We start from the raw sequence: 18299 nt of genomic DNA on the forward strand, positions 1-18299 counted from the left end.
CACTTACACCAAGTAACACAGACACACACTTACACCAAGTAACAAAGACATACACTTACAGCAAGTAACACAGACATATACTGACACCAAGTAACAAAGACATACACTGATACCCAGTAACACAGACACACACTGACACCCAGTTAGAAACACACACTGACCCCCAGTAACACAGACACACACTGATCCCCAGTCACACAGATATACATTGACACCAAGTCACAAAGACACACACTGATCCCCAGTAACACAGACATACACTGACACCAAGTCTCAAAGACACACACTGACACCCAGCAACACAGACATACACTGACACCAAGTAACAAAGACATACACTTACTCCAAGTAACAAAGACATACACTGACACCAAGTCAAAAAGACATACACTGATACCCAGGAACACAGACACACACTGACACCCAGTAACAAAGACATACACTGATAACAAGTCACAAAGACATACACTGATACCCAGTAACACAGAAACACACTGACACCCAGTAACAAAGACATACACTGATACCAAGTCACAAAGACATACACTGATATCCAGTAACACAGACACACACTGACACCAAGCAACAAAGACATGCACTGACACCAAGTAACAAGGACATACACTCACACCAAGATTAAAGACACACACTTACAACAAGTCACACAGACATACACTAAAACCAAGTTACAAAGACATACACTGACACCATGAAACAAAGACATACACTTACACCAAGTAACAAAGACAGACAATAACACCAAGTAACAAAGACATACTCTTACACCAAGTATTTTGACATACATTGACACCAAGTAACAAAGACATGCAATGACACCAAGTAACAAAGACATTGACTTACACAAAGATTAAAGACACACACTTACACCAAGTAACACAGACATACACTGAAACCAAGTAACAAAGACATACACTGACACCAAGTAACAAAGACATACACTTACACCAAGTAACAAAGACATACAATTACACCTAGTCACAAAGACCTACAATTACATCAAGTATTTTGATATACACTGGAACCAAGTAACAAAGACATACACTGATACCCAGTAACACAGACACACACTTACACCAAGTAACAAAGACATACACTGACACCAAGTCACAAAGACACACACTGACACCCTGTAACAAAGACATACACTGACACCAAGTCACAAAGACATAGACTGATACCCAGTAACACAGACATACACTTACACCAAGTAACACAGACATACACTGACACCAAGTAACAAAGACATACACTGATACCCAGTAACACAGACACACACTTACACCAAGTAACAAAGACAGACACTGATACCCAGTAACACAGACACACACTTACACCAAGTAACAAAGACAGACAATTACACCAAGTAACAAAGACATACTCTTACACCAAGTATTTTGACATACACTGACACCAAGTAACAAAGACATGCAATGACACCAAGTAACAAAGACATTGACTTACACAAAGATTAAAGACACACACTTACACCAAGTAACACAGACATACACTGAAACCAAGTAACAAAGACATACACTGACACCAAGTAACAAAGACATACACTTACACCAAGTAACAAAGACATACAATTACACCTAGTAACAAAGACTTACAATTACATCAAGCATTTTGATATACACTGGAACCAAGTAACAAAGACATACACTGATACCCAGTAACACAGACACACACTTACACCAAGTAACAAAGACCTACACTGACACCAAGTCACAAAGACACACACTGACACCCTGTAACAAAGACATACACTGACACCAAGTCACAAAGACATAGACTGATACCCAGCAACACAGACACACACTTACACCAAGTAACACAGACATACACTGACACCAAGTAACAAAGACATACACTGATACCCAGTAACACAGACACACACTTACACCAAGTAACAAAGACAGACACTGATACCCAGTAACACAGACACACACTTACACCAAGTAACAAAGACATACACTGACACCCAGTAACAAAGACATACACTGACACCCAGTAACAGAGACACACACTTACACCAAGTAACAAAGACACACACTTACGCCAAGTAACACAGACACACACTGACACCCAGGAACACAGACACACACTTACACCAAGTAACACTGACATACACTGACACCAAGTTACAAAGACATCCACTGATACCCAGGAACACAGACACACACTTACACCAAGTAACACAGACACACACTTACACCAAGTAACAAAGACATACACTTACACCAAGTAACACAGACATACACTGACACCAAGTAACACAGACATACACTGACACCAAGTAACAAAGACATACAATTACACCAAGTAACAAAGACACACACTTACACCAAGTAACACAGATATGCACTGGCACCAAGTAACAAAGGCATGCACTGACACCCAGTAACACAGACACACACGGACACCAAGTAACAAACACACACACTTACAGCAACTAACACAGACACACACTGACACCCAGTAACACAGACACACACTGACACCAAGTCACAAAGACATACAATGATACCCAGGAACACAGACACACACTGACACCCAGTAACAAAGACATACACTGATACCAAGTCACAAAAATATACACTGATACCCAGTAACAGAGAAACACACTGACACCCAGTAACAAAGACATACACTGATACCAAGTCACAAAGACATACACTGATACCCAGTAACACAGACACACACTGACACCAAGTAACAAAGACATGCACTGACACCAAGTAACAAGGACATACACTCACACCAAGATTAAAGACACACACTTACAACAAGTAACACAGACATACACTGAAACCAAGTAACAAAGACATACACTGACACCAAGAAACAAAGACATTCACTTACACCAAGTAACAAAGACAGACAATTACACCAAGTAACAAAGACATACTCTTAAACAAAGTATTTTGACATACACTGACACCAAGTAACAAAGACATTCAATGACACCAAGTAACAAAGACATACACTTACACAAAGATTAAAGACACACACTTGCACCAAGTAACACAGACATACACTGAAACCAAGTAACAAAGACATACACTGACACCAAGTAACAAAGAAATACACTTACACCAAGTAACAAAGACATACAATTACACCTAGTAACAAAGACTTACAATTACATCAAGTTTTTTGATATACACTGGAACCAAGTAACAAAGACATACACTGACACCCAGTAACACAGACACACACTTACACCAAGTAACAAAGACATACACTGACACCAAGTCACAAAGACACACACTGACACCCTGTAACAAAGACATACACTGACACCAAGTCACAAAGACATAGACTGATACCCAGTAACACAGACACACACTTACACCAAGTAACACAGGCATACACTGACACCAAGTAACAAAGACATACACTTACAGCAAGTAACACAGACATACACTGACACCAAGAAACAAAGACATACACTGATACCCAGTAAAACAGACACACACTGACACCCAGTTAGAAACACACACTGACCCCCAGTAACACAGACACACACTGATCCCCAGTAACACAGATATACACTGACACCAAGTCACAAAGACACACACTGATCCCCAGTAACACAGACATACACTGACACCAAGTCACAAAGACACACACTGACACCCAGCAACACAGACAGACACTGACACCAAGTAACATAGACATACAATTACACCAAGTAACAAAGACATACACTTACACCAAGTATTTTGACATACACTGACACCAAGTAACAAAGACATACACTGACACCAAGTCACAAAGACATACACTGATACCCAGGAACACAGACACACACTGACACCCAGTAACAAAGACATACACTGATACCAAGTCACAAAGACATACACTGATACCCAGTAACACAGAAACACACTGACACCCAGTAACAAAGACATACACTGATACCAAGTCACAAAGACATACACTGATATCCAGTAACACAGACACACACTGACACCAAGTAACAAAGACATGCACTGATACCAAGTAACAAGGACATACACTCACACCAAGATTAAAGACACACACTTACAACAAGTAACACAGACATACACTAAAACCAAGTTACAAAGACATACACTGACACCATGAAACAAAGACATACACTTACACCAAGTAACAAAGACAGACAATTACACCAAGTAACAAAGACATACTCTTACACCAAGTATTTTGACATACACTGACACCAAGTAACAAAGACATGCAATGACACCAAGTAACAAAGACATGCACTTACACAAAGATTCAAGACACACACTTACACCAAGTAACACAGACATACACTGAAACCAAGTAACAAAGACATACACTGACACCAAGTAACAAAGACATACACTTACACCAAGTAACAAAGACATACAATTACACCTAGTAACAAAGACTTACAATTACATCAAGTATTTTGATATACACTGGAACCAGATAACAAAGACATACACTGATACCCAGTAACACAGACACACACTTACACCAAGTAACAAAGACATACACTGACACCAAGTCACAAAGACACACACTGACACCCTGTAACAAAGACATACACTGACACCAAGTCACAAAGACATAGACTGATACCCAGTAACACAGACACACACTTACACCAAGTAACACAGACATACACTGACACCAAGTAACAAAGACATACACTGATACCCAGTAACACAGACACACACTTACACCAAGTAACAAAGACAGACACTGATACCCAGTAAAACAGACACACACTTACACCAAGTAACAAAGACATACACTGACACCCAGTAACAAAGACATACACTGACACCCAGTAACAGAGACACACACTTACACCAAGTAACAAAGACACACACTTACGCCAAGTAACACAGACACACACTGACACCCAGGAACACAGACACACACTTACACCAAGTAACACTGACATACACTGACACCAAGTTACAAAGACATCCACTGATACCCAGGAACACAGACACACACTTGCACCAAGTAACACAGACACACACTTACACCAAGTAACAAAGACATACACTTACACCAAGTAACACAGACATACACTGACACCAAGTAACACAGACATACACTGACACCAAGTAACAAAGACATACAATTACACCAAGTAACAAAGACACACACTTACACCAAGTAACACAGATATGCACTGGCACCAAGTAACAAAGACATGCACTGACACCCAGTAACACAGACACACACGGACACCAAGTAACAAACACACACACTTACAGCAAGTAACACAGACACACACTGACACCTAGTAACACAGACACACACTGACACCAAGTCACAAAGACATACACTGATACCCAGGAACACCGACACACACTGACACCCAGTAACAAAGACATACACTGATACCAAGTCACAAAGACATACACTGATACCCAGTAACACAGAAACACACTGACACCCAGTAACAAAGACATACACTGATACCAAGTCACAAAGACATACACTGATACCCAGTAACACAGACACACACTGACACCAAGTAACAAAGACATGCACTGACACCAAGTAACAAAGAAATACACTTACACAAAGATTAAAGACACACACTTACACCAAGTAACACAAACATACACTGAAACCAAGTAACAAAGACATACACTGACACCAAGTAACAAAGAAATACACTTACACCAAGTAACAAAGACATACAATTACACCTAGTAACAAAGACTTACAATTACATCAAGTTTTTTGATATACACTGGAACCATGTAACAAAGACATACACTGATACCCAGTAACACAGACACACACTTACACCAAGTAACAAAGACATACACTGACACCAAGTCACAAAGACACACACTGACACCCTGTAACAAAGACATACACTGACACCAAGTCACAAAGACATAGACTGATACCCAGTAACACAGACACACACTTACACCAAGTAACGCAGACATACACTGACACCAAGTAACAAAGACATACACTGATACCCAGTAACACAGACACACACTTACACCAAGTAACAAAGACAGACACTGATACCCAGTAACACAGACACACACTTACACCAAGTAACAAAGACATACACTGACACCCAGTAACAAAGACATACACTGACACCCAGTAACAGAGACACACACTTACACCAAGTAACAAAGACACACACTTACGCCAAGTAACACAGACACACACTGACACCCAGGAACACAGACACACACTTACACCAAGTAACACTGACATACACTGACACCAAGTTACAAAGACATCCACTGACACCCAGGAACACAGACACACACTTACACCAAGTAACACAGACATACACTGACACCAAGTAACACAGACATACAATTACACCAAGTAACAAAGACACACACTTACACCAAGTAAAAGAGATATACACTGGCACCAAGTAACAAAGACATGCACTGACTCCCAGTAACACAGACACACACGGACACCAAGTAACAAACACACACACTTACAGCAAGTAACACAGACACACACTGACACCCAGTAACACAGACACACACTTACACCAAGTAACACAGACATACACTGACACCAAGTAACAAAGACATACACTGAAACCCAGTAACACAGACACACACTTGCACCAAGTAACAAAGACATACAATGATACTCAGGAACACAGACACACACTTACACCAAGTAACATAGACACACACTTACACCCAGTAACACAGACACACACTTGCACCAAGTAACACAGACATACACTGACACCAAGTAACAAAGACATACAATGATACTCAGGAACACAGACACACACTTACACCAGGTAACATAGACACACACTTACACCAAGTAACAAAGACATACACTGATACCCAGTAACACAGACACACACTGACACCCAGTTAGAAACACACACTGACCCCCAGTAACACAGACACACACTGATCCCCAGTAACACAGATATACACTGACACCAAGTCACAAAGACACACACTGATCCCCAGTAACATAGACATACACTGACACCAAGTCACAAAGACACACACTGACACCCAGCAACAGAGACATACACTGACACCAAGTAACAAAGACATACACTTACACCAAGTATTTTGACATACACTGACACCAAGTAACAAAGACATACACTGACACCAAGTCACAAAGACATAGACTGATACCCAGTAACACAGACACACACGTACACCCAGTAACAAAGACAGACACTGACACCAAGTCACAAAGACATACACTGATACCCAGGAACACAGACACACACTGACACCCAGTAACAAAGACATACACTGATACCAAGTCACAAAGACATACACTGATACCCAGTAACACAGAAACACACTGACACCCAGTAACAAAGACATACACTGATACCAAGTCACAAAGACATACACTGATACCCAGTAACACAGACACACACTGACACCAAGTAACAAGGACATACACTTACACCAAGATTAAAGACACACACTTACAACACGTAACACAGACATACACTGAAACCAAGTAGCAAAGACATACACTGACACCAAGTAACAAAGACATACACTTACGCCAAGTAACAAAGACAGACAATTACACCAATTAACAAAGACATACTCTTACACCAAGTATTTTGACATACACTGACACCAAGTAACAAAGACTTACACTGATACCCAGTAGCACAGACACACACTTACACCAAGTAACAAAGACATACACTGAGACCCAGTAACATAGACACACACTGACACCAAGTAACACAGACACACACTGACACCCAGTAACACAGACACACACTTACACCAAGTAACACAGACATACACTGACACCAAGTAACAAAGACATACACTGAAACCCAGTAACACAGACACACACTTGCACCAGGTAACACAGACATACACTGACACCAAGTAACAAAGACATACAATGATACTCAGGAACACAGACACACACTTACACCAAGTTACACAGACACACACTGAAACCAAGTAACAAAGACATACACTGACACCAAGAAACAAAGACAAACACTTACACCAAGTAACAAAGACAGACAATTACACCAAGTAACAAAGACATACTCTTAAACCAAGTATTTTGACATACACTGACACCAAGTAACAAAGACATGCAATGACACCAAGTAACAAAGACATACACTTACACAAAGATTAAAGACACACACTTACACCAAGTAACACAGACATACACTGAAACCAAGTAACAAAGACATACACTGACACCAAGTAACAAAGAAATACACTTACACCAAGTAACAAAGACATACAATTACACCTAGTAACAAAGACTTACAATTACATCAAGTTTGTTGATATACACTGGAACAAAGTAACAAAGACATACACTGATACCCAGTAACACAGACACACACTTACACCAAGTAACAAAGACATACACTGACACCAAGTCACAAAGACAAACACTGACACCCTGTAACAAAGACATTCACTGACACCAAGTCACAAAGACATAGACTGATACCCAGTAACACAGACACACACTTACACCAAGTAACACAGACATACACTGACACCAAGTAACAAAGACATACACTGATACCCAGTAACACAGACACACACTTACACCAAGTAACAAAGACAGACACTGATACACAGTAACACAGACACACACTTACACCAAGTAACAAAGACATACACTGACACCCAGTAACAAAGACATACACTGACACCCAGTAACAGAGACACACACTTACACCAAGTAACAAAGACACACACTTACGCCAAGTAACACAGACACACACTGACACCCAGGAACACAGACACACACTTACACCAAGTAACACTGACATACACTGACACCAAGTTACAAAGACATCCACTGATATCCAGGAACACAGACACACACTTACACCAAGTAACACAGACACACACTTACACCAAGTAACAAAGACATACACTTACACCAAGTAACACAGACATACACTGACACCAAATAACACAGACACACACTGACACCAAGTAACAAAGACATACAATTACACCAAGTAACAAAGACACACACTTACACCAAGTAACACAGATATGCACTGGCACCAAGTAACAAAGACATGCACTGACACCCAGTAACACAGACACACACGGACACCAAGTAACAAACACACACACTTACAGCAAGTAACACAGACACACACAGACATCCAGTAACACAGACACACACTTACACCAAGTAACAAAGACATACACTGATACCCAGTAACACAGACACACACTTGCACCAAGTAACACAGACATACACTGACACCAAGTAACAAAGACATACAATGATACCCAGGAACACAGACACACACTTACACCAAGTAACACAGACACACACTTACACCAAGTAACAAATACATACAGTTACAGCAAGTTACACAGACATACACTGACACCAAGTAACAAAGACAAAGACTGATACCCAGTAACACAGACACACACTGACACCCAGTTAGAAACACACACTGACCCCCAGTAACACAGACACAATGATCCCCAGTAACACAGACATACACTGACACCAAGTCACAAAGACACACACTGACACCCAGCAACACAGACATACACTGACACCAAGTAACAAAGACATGCACTGACACCCAATAACACAGACACACACGGACACCAAGTAACAAACACACACACTTACAGCAAGTAACACAGACACACACTGACACCCAGTAACACAGACACACACTTACACCAAGTAACACAGACATACACTAACACCAAGTAACAAAGACATACACTGAAACCCAGTAACACAGACACACACTTGCACCAAGTAACACAGACATACACTGACACCATGTAACAAAGACATACAATGAGACTCAGGAACACAGACACACACTTACACCAAGTAACATAGACACACACTTACACCAAGTAACAAAGACATACACTTCCAGCAAGTAACACAGACATACACTGACACCAAGTAACAAAGACATACACTGATACCCAGTAACACAGACACACACTGACACCCAGTTAGAAACACACACTGACCCCCAGTAACACAGACACACACTGATCCCCAGTAACACAGAAATACACTGACACCAAGTCACAAAGACACACACTGATCCCCAGTAACATAGACATACACTGACACCAAGTCACAAAGACACACACTGACACCCAGCAACAGAGACATACACTGACACCAAGTAACAAAGACATGCACTGACACCAAGTATTTTGACATACACTGACACCAAGTAACAAAGACATACACTGACACCAAGTCACAAAGACATAGACTCATACCCAGTAACACAGACACACACGTACACCCAGTAACAAAGACAGACACTGACACCAAGTCACAAAGACATACACTGATACCCAGGAACACAGACACACACTGACACCCAGTAACAAAGACGTACACTGATACCAAGTCACAAAGACATACACTGATACCCAGTAACACAGAAACACACTGACACCCAGTAACAAAGACATACACTGATACCAAGTCACAAAGACATACACTGATACCCAGTAACACAGACACACACTGACACCAAGTAACAAAGACATGCACTGACACCAAGTAACAAGGACATACACTTACACCAAGATTAAAGACACACACTTAGAACACGTAACACAGACATACACTGAAACCAAGTGACAAAGACATACACTGACACCAAGTAACAAAGACATACACTTACACCAAGTAACAAAGACAGACAATTACACCAAGTAACAAAGACATACTCTTACACCAAGTATTTTGACATACACTGACACCAAGTAACAAAGACATACACTGATACCCAGTAGCACAGACACACACTTACACCAAGTAACAAAGACATACACTGAGACCCAGTAACATAGACACACACTGACACCAAGTAACACAGACACACACTGACACCCAGTAACACAGACACACACTTACACCAAGTAACACAGACATACACTGACACCAAGTAACAAAGACATACACTGAAACCCAGTAACACAGACACACACTTGCACCAAGTAATACAGACATACACTGACACCAAGTAACAAAGACATACAATGATACTCAGGAACACAGACACACACTTACACCAAGTTACACAGACACACACTTACACCAAGTAACAAAGACATACACTTACAGCAAGTAACACAGACATACACTGACACCAAGTAACAAAGACATACACTGATACCCAGTAACACAGACACACACTGACACCCAGTTAGAAACACCCACTGACCCCAGTAACACAGACACACACTGATCCCCAGTAACACAGATATACACTGACACCAAGTAACAAAGACATACAATGAAACTCAGGAACACAGACACACACTTACACCAAGTTACACAGACACACACTTACACCAAGTAACAAAGACATACACTAACAGCAAGTAACACAGACATACACTGACACCAAGTAACAAAGACATACACTGATACCCAGTAACACAGACACACACTGACACCCAGTTAGAAACACCCACTGACCCCAGTAACACAGACACACACTGATCCCCAGTAACACAGACACACACTTACACCAAGTAACACAGACATACACTGACACCAAGTAACAAAGACATACACTGAAACCCAGTAACACAGACACACACTTGCACCAAGTAACACAGACATACACTGACACCATGTAGCAAAGACATACAATGATACTCAGGAACACAGACACACACTTACACCAAGTAACATAGACACACACTTACACCAAGTAACAAAGACATACACTTACAGCAAGTAACACAGACATACACTGACACCAAGTAACAAAGACATACACTGATACCCAGTAACACAGACACACACTGACACCCAGTTAGAAACACACACTGACCCCCAGTAACACAGACACACACTGATCCCCAGTAACACAGATATACACTGACACCAAGTCACAAAGACACACACTGATCCCCAGTAACATAGACATACACTGACACCAAGTCACAAAGACATACACTGATACCCAGGAACACAGACACACACTGACACCCAGTAACAAAGACATACACTGATACCAAGTCACAAAGACATACACTGATACCCAGTAACACAGAAACACACTGCCACCCAGTAACAAAGACATACACTGATACCAAGTCACAAAGACATACACTGATACCCAGTAACACAGACACACACTGACACCAAGTAACAAAGACATGCACTGACACCAAGTAACAAGGACATACACTTACACCAAGATTAAAGACACACACTTACAACACGTAACACAGACATACACTGAAACCAAGTGACAAAGACATACACTGACACCAAGTAACAAAGACATACACTTACACCAAGTAACAAAGACAGACAATTACACCAAGTAACAAAGACATACTCTTACACCAAGTATTTTGACATACACTGACACCAAGTAACAAAGACATACACTGATACCCAGTAGCACAGACACACACTTACACCAAGTAACAAAGACATACACTGAGACCCAGTAACATAGACACACACTGACACCAAGTAACACAGACACACACTGACACCCAGTAACACAGACACACACTTACACCAAGGAACACAGACATACACTGACACCAAGTAACAAAGACATACACTGAAACCCAGTAACACAGACACACACTTGCACCAAGTAACACAGACATACACTGACACCAAGTAACAAAGACATACAATGATACTCAGGAACACAGACACACACTTACACCAAGTTACACAGACACACACTTACACCAAGTAATAAAGACATACACTTACAGCAAGTAACACAGACATACACTGACACCAAGTAACAAAGACATACACTGATACCCAGTAACACAGACACACACTGACACCCAGTTAGAAACACCCACTGACCCCAGGAACACAGACACACACTGATCCCCAGTAACACAGATATACACTGACACCAAGTCACAAAGACACACACTGATCCCCAGTAACACAGACATACACTGACACCAAGTCACAAAGACACGCACTGACACCCAGCAACACAGACATACACTGACACCAAGTAACAAAGACATACACTTACACCAAGTAACAAAGACATACACTTACACCAAGTATTTTGACATACACTGACACCAAGTAACAAAGACATACACTGACACAAAGTCACAAAGACATAGACTGATACCCAGTAACACAGACACACACTTACACCCAGTAACAAAGACATACACTGACACCAAGTCACAAAGACATACACTGATACCCAGGAACACACACACACACTGACACCCAGTAACAAAGACATACACTGAAACCAAGTCACAAAGACATACACTGATACCCAGTAACACAGAAACACACTGACACCCAGTAACAAAGACATGCACTGATACCAAGTCACAAAGACATACACTGATACCCAGTAACACAGACACACACTGACACCAAGTAACAAAGACATGCACTGACACCAAGTAACAAGGACATACACTTACACCAAGATTAAAGACACACACTTACAACAAGTAACACAGACATACACTGAAACCAAGTAACAAAGACATGCACTGACACCAAGTAACAAAGACATACACTTACACCAAGTCTCAAAGACAAACAATTACACCAAGTAACAAAGACATACTCTTACACCAAGTATTTTGACAGACACTGACACCAAGTAACAAAGACATACACTGATACCCAGTAACACAGACACACACTTACACCAAGTAACAAAGACGTACACTGATACCCAGTAAAACAGAAACACACTGACACCCAGTAACAAAGACATGCACTGATACCAAGTAACAAAGACATACACTGATACCCAGTAACACAGACACACACTGACACCAAGTAACAAAGACATGCACTGACACCAAGTAACAAAGACATACACTTACACAGAGATTAAAGACACACACTTACAACAAGTAACACAGACATACACTGAAACCAAGTAACAAAGACATACACTGACACCAAGTAACATAGACATACACTTACACCAAGTAACAAAGACAGACAATTACACCAAGTAACAAAGACATACAATTACACCAATATTTTGACATACTCTGGAACCAAGTAACAAAGACATACACGGATACCCAGTAACACAGACACACACTTACTCCAAGTAACAAAGACATACACTGACACCAAGTCACAAAGACACACACTGACACCCTGTAACAAAGACATACACTGACACCAAGTCACAAAGACATAGACTGATACCCAGTAACACAGACACACACTTACACCAAGTAACAAAGACATACACTGACACCCAGTAACAAAGACATACTCTGACACCCAGTAACACAGACACACACAGACACCAAGTAACAAAGACATACACTTACACAGAGATTAAAGACACACACTTACACCAAGTAACACAGACATACACTGAAACCAAGTAACAAAGACATACACTGACACCAAGTAACAAAGACATACACTTACACCAAGTAACAAAGACAGACAATTACACCAAGTAACAAAGACATACAATTACACCAATATTTTGACATACTCTGGAACCAAGTAACAAAGACATACACGGATACCCAGTAACACAGACACACACTTACTCCAAGTAACAAAGACATACACTGACACCAAGTCACAAAGACACACACTGACACCCTGTAACAAAGACATACACTGACACCAAGTCACAAAGACATAGACTGATACCCAGTAACACAGACACACACTTACAACAAGTAACACAGACATACACTGACACCAAGTAACAAAGACATACACTGATACCCAGTAATACAGATACACACTTACACAAAGTAACAAAGACAGACACTGATACCCAGTAACACAGACACACACTTACACCAAGTAACAAAGACATACACTGACACCCAGTAACAAAGACATACTCTGACACCCAGTAACAAAGACACACACAGACACCAAGTAACAAAGACACACACTTGCACCAAGTAACACAGACACACACTGACACCCAGTAACACAGACACACACTTACACCAAGTAACACAGACATACACTGACACCAAGTTACAAAGACATCCACTGATACCCAGGAACACAAACACACACTTACACCAAGTAACACAGACAAACACTTACACCAAGTAACAAAGACATACACTTACATCAAGTAACAAAGACATGCACTGACACCCAGTAACACAGACACACACGGACACCAAGTAACAAACACACACACTTACAGCAAGTAAGACAGACACACACTGACACCCAGTAACACAGACACACACTTACAGCATGTAACACAGACATACACTGACAACAAGTAACAAAGACATACACTGATACCCCGTAACACAGACACACACTTGCAACAAGTAACACAGACATACACTGACACCAAGTAACAAAGACATACAATGATACTCAGGAACACAGACACACACTGACACCAAGTAACACAGACACACACTTACACCAATTAACAACGACATACACTTACACCAAGTAACACAGACATACACTAACACCAAGTAACAAAGACATACACTGATACCCAGTAACACAGACACATTCTGACACCCAGTTAGAAACACACACTGTCCCCCAGTAACACAGACACACACAGATCCCCAGTAACACAGACATACACTGACACCAAGTCACAAAGACACACACTGACACCCAGCAACACAGACATACACTGACACCAAGTAACAAAGACATACACTTACACCAGGTAACAAAGACATACACTTACACCAAGTATTTTGACATACACTGACACCAAGTTACAAAGACATACACTGACACCAAGTCACAAAGACATAGACTGATACCCAGTAACACAGACACACACTTACACCCAGTAACAAAGACATACACTGACACCAAGTCACAAAGACATACACTGATACCCAGGAACACAGACACACACTGACACCCAGTAACAAAGACATACACTGATACCAAGTCACAAAGACAAACACTGATACCCAGTAACACAGAAACACACTGACACCCAGTAACAAAGACATACACTGATACCAAGTCACAAAGACATACACTGATACCCAGTAACACAGACACACACTGACACCAAGTAACAAAGACATGCACTGACACCAAGTAAAAAAGACATACACTTACACCAAGATTAAAGACACACACTTGAAACAAGTAACACAGACATACACTGAAACCAAGTAACAAAGACATACACTGACACCAAGTAACAAAGACATACACTTACACCAAGTAACAAAGACAGACAATTACACCAAGTAACAAAGACATACTCTTACATCAAGTATTTTGACATACACTGACACCAAGTAACAAAGACATACACTGATACCCAGTAACACAGACACACACTTACACCAAGTAACACAGTCATACACTGACACCAAGTAACAAAGACATACACTGATACCCAGTAACACAGACACACACTTACACCAAGTAACAAAGACATAGACTGACACCCAGTAACAAAGACATGCACTGACACCCAGTAACACAGACACACACGGACACCAAGTAACAAAGACACACACTTACACCGAGTAACACAGACACACACTGACACCCAGTAACACAGACATACACTTCCACCAAGTAACACAGACATACACTGATACCAAATTACAAAGACATACACTGATACCCAGTAACACAGACACACACTTACACCAAGTAACAAAGACATACACTGACCCCAAGTAACAAAGACATACACTGATACCCAGGAACACAGACACACACTTACACCAAGTAACACAGACACACACTTACACCAAGTAACAAAGACATACACTTACACCAGGTAACACAGACATACACTGACACCAAGTAACAAAGACATACAATTAGACCAAGTAACAAAGACACACACTTACACCAAGTAACACAGATATACACTGGCACCAAGTAACACAGGCATACACTGACACCAAGTAACAAAGACATACACTGATTCCCAGTAACACAGACACACACTTACACCAAGTAACTAAGACAAACACTTACACCAAGTATTTTGACATACACTGACACCAAGTAACAAAGACATACACTGATACCCAGTAACACGGACACACACTTACACCAAGTAACAAAGACATACACTGACACCAGGTCACGAAGACACACACTGACACCGAGTAACAAAGACATACACTGACACCAAGTCACAAAGAGATACACTGATAGCCAGTAACACTGACACACACTTACACCAAGGAACACAGACATACACTGACACAAAGTAACAAAGACATACACTGATACCCAGTAACACAGACACAAACTTACACAAAGTAACAAAGACAGACACTGATAGCGAGTAACACAGGCACACACTTACACCAAGTAACAAACACATACACTGACACCCAGTAACACAGACACACAAGGACACCAAGTAACAAAGACACACACTTACACCAAGTAACACAGACACACAGTGACACCCAGTAACACAAAGAAACACACTGACACCCAGTAACACAGACACACATAGACACCAAGTAACAAAGACATACACTGACACCCAGTAGCACAGACACACACTGACACCAAGTACGAAGACAGCCACTGACACCAAGTAAAAAAGACATACACTGACACCAAGTTACAAAGAAATACGCTGACACCCAGTAACAAAGACATACACTGACACCAAGAAACAAAGACATACACTGACACCAAGTAACAAAGACACACACTTACACCAAGTAACAAAGACATACACTGACACCAAGTCACAAAGACATACACTGATACCCAGTAACACAGACACACACTGACACCAAGTAACAAAGACATGCACTGACACCAAGTAAAAAAGACATACACTTACACCAAGATTAAAGACACACACTTGAAACAAGTAACACAGACATACACTGAAACCAAGTAACAAAGACATACACTGACACCAAGTAACAAAGACATACACTTACACCAAGTAACAAAGACAGACAATTACACCAAGTAACAAAGACATACTCTTACATCAAGTATTTTGACATACACTGACACCAAGTAACAAAGACATACACTGATACCCAGTAACACAGACACACACTTACACCAAGTAACACAGTCATACACTGACACCAAGTAACAAAGACATACACTTACACCAGGTAACAAAGACATACACTTACACCAAGTATTTTGACATACACTGACACCAAGTTACAAAGACATACACTGACACCAAGTCACAAAGACATAGACTGATACCCAGTAACACAGACACACACTTACACCCAGTAACAAAGACATACACTGACACCAAGTCACAAAGACATACACTGATACCCAGGAACACAGACACACACTGACACCCA

Source organism: Heterodontus francisci, unplaced genomic scaffold (assembly GCF_036365525.1).
Source record: "Heterodontus francisci isolate sHetFra1 unplaced genomic scaffold, sHetFra1.hap1 HAP1_SCAFFOLD_50, whole genome shotgun sequence".
Taxonomy (NCBI): Eukaryota; Metazoa; Chordata; class Chondrichthyes; order Heterodontiformes; family Heterodontidae; genus Heterodontus; species Heterodontus francisci.